The following is a 2,308-nucleotide window of genomic DNA, read 5'->3' as shown; positions in this document are numbered from 1 at the left end:
CAGGGAAAGCCGGTTCCAGCCGTGGGATGGGGAAGCTGCCTTTTCTGCCTTCCCACCTGTGCGGCGGCCGTTTTTCACCTGTCTTGTCTTTATCACCCAGGTGGGCTTTTCCCGGTTGAGCCCAGCGCTGCGTGTGCCGGTCCAGCCCTTCTTGTCAAGGGCGGGGCCCGGTTGTGCAAATAACGCTGTGCCAATCTGCCGCTCACCTGGCTGGAATAGAGGGGAAAGTTCAGGTGAATTGCTCTCGGCACAAGTTGCCTTCAGGCGTTTAATAATAATAATAATAATAAAGTTGGAAGGGACCTTGGAGGTCATTTAGTTCAACCCCCTGCTCAGGCAGGAAACCCTACACCATTTCAGACAAGTGGCTGCCCAGTCTTCTTGAAAAACCTCCAGTGATGGATCAGCCACAACTTCTGGTGGCAAGGTGTTCCACGGATTAATTGTTCTAACTGTCAGGAAATTTCCTCCTTAGTTCCAGGCTGCTTCTCTCCTGGATGAGTTTCCATCCGTTGCTTCTTGTCCTGCCTTCAGGGGCTTTGGAGAATAAGTTGATCCACTCCTCTTTGTTGAAGCCCCATAGATACTAGAATACTGCTATTCCTGCTTTTCCCAAATAGTTTGGCACATTGCATTTTAATAATAATAATAAAGGTGGAAGGGACCTTGGAGGTCATCTAGTCCAACCCCCTGCTCAGGCAGGAAACCCTGTACCATTTCAGACAAATGGCTGTCCAGTCTCTTCTTAAAAACTTCCAGTGTTGGAGCATTCACAGCTTCTGGTGGCAAGCAGTTCCACTGGTTAATTGTTCTAACTGTCAGGAAATTTCTCCTTAGTTCTAGGTCAGTGGTTCTCAACCTTTTTAATGCCGCGACCCCAACCGGTCGTAAGTCGAGGACTAAACCAGTCGTAAGTCAAGGACTAAACCGGTCGTAAGTCGACTAAACCGGTCGTAAGTCGAGGACTACCCAACCGGTCGTAAGTCGAGGACTTTCCCTGCCCAGGAGCGCCGCGCATGCGTGGTTCCGCCCCCTGCGCCGGCCGAGGCGTAGCTGGCAAGCGGCAGAGACGGAGCAGGCCGACCACCAGCTGGCCCAGCCCAAGGGAGGTAAGGCACCCGCTGGAAAAGGGGAAAAAATGGTGGACAAAAAAAATGGCGGACAAAAAAAATGGCGGACAGCCTTGCTTGGCGACCCCCGTGAAATGGTCGATCGACCCCAAATGGGTCGAGGTTGAGAACCACAGGTTGAGAACCACTGTTCTAGGTTGCTTCTCTCCTTGATGAGTTTCCATCTGTTGCTTCTTGTCCTGTGCTTTGGAGAATAGCTTGACTCCCTCTTCTTTGGGGCAGCCCCTGAGATACTGGAAGACTGCTCTCCTGTCCCCCCTCGTCCTTCTCTTCGTTAAACTAGACGTACCCAATTCCAGCAGCCGTTCCTTGTATGTTTTAGCCTCCAGTCCCCTGATCATCTTTGTTTAGTTCGAAGGCACAACGGCAGCGAGACAAGGGACTGGTAATCGTTTTTCACACTTAATGACCATCGCAGCATTCCCCCGGCGTTGTGTAATCAAGATTCAGACGCTTGGCAACTAACTTGGGTTTATGACGGTCGCAGTGTCTTGGGCTCATGGGATCCCCTTTTGGGACCTTCTGATGAGCAAATGGGGGGAATCCAGATTAACAAACAAATGCAGTGATTCGCGTAACAACGGTGGCGAGAAAGGTTGTAAAACGGGATAAAATGCGCTTAATGTAAGCCCACTTAGCTTGGTTGCTGGCCTCCGGTGGAGGGGCCTGATTGTTGGGGTGCCTTGTGGGGAGACCCCGTCTGGTGGGAGATCAAGTTTGAGAAGGTTTGGAAATTTCTGCCGGTTGCTGGGGATCTTACTGTTTATCTTCCCCTAACTTTTATACTTTTATCTTCAATCTGGACTCGGCCTGGGAATGAGTAGCTTGTTCGAAATATGTGTAGGAGGGCAGCCTTGTGTCCTGTGTAAAGGTCCCAGGGGGGCAGGCCTTGAATTGTTCAGTTTGTGAACAAAAGGTTGTTGGAGTGAGGAAAGAAGACTAATTAAGGACTGTAAATCTGCAGAGTTGATCAGTGTTTCTCCTCCTTGGCCATTTTAACGGGGTGGATTTCCACTCCCAGAATCCCCCAGCCAGCCATGCTTTAAGAGGGGTGGGCTTCCACTCCCAGAATCCCCCAGCCAGCCTGCTTTAAGAGGGGTGGGCTTCCACTCCCAGAATCCCCCAGCCAGCCTGCTTTAAGAGGGGTGGGCTTCCACTCCCAGAATCCCCCAGCCAGC

Source organism: Protobothrops mucrosquamatus, unplaced genomic scaffold (assembly GCF_001527695.2).
Source record: "Protobothrops mucrosquamatus isolate PMUCROS unplaced genomic scaffold, P.Mucros_1.0 scaffold4757, whole genome shotgun sequence".
Taxonomy (NCBI): Eukaryota; Metazoa; Chordata; class Lepidosauria; order Squamata; family Viperidae; genus Protobothrops; species Protobothrops mucrosquamatus.
Note: the sequence above shows the minus strand (reverse complement) of the source record.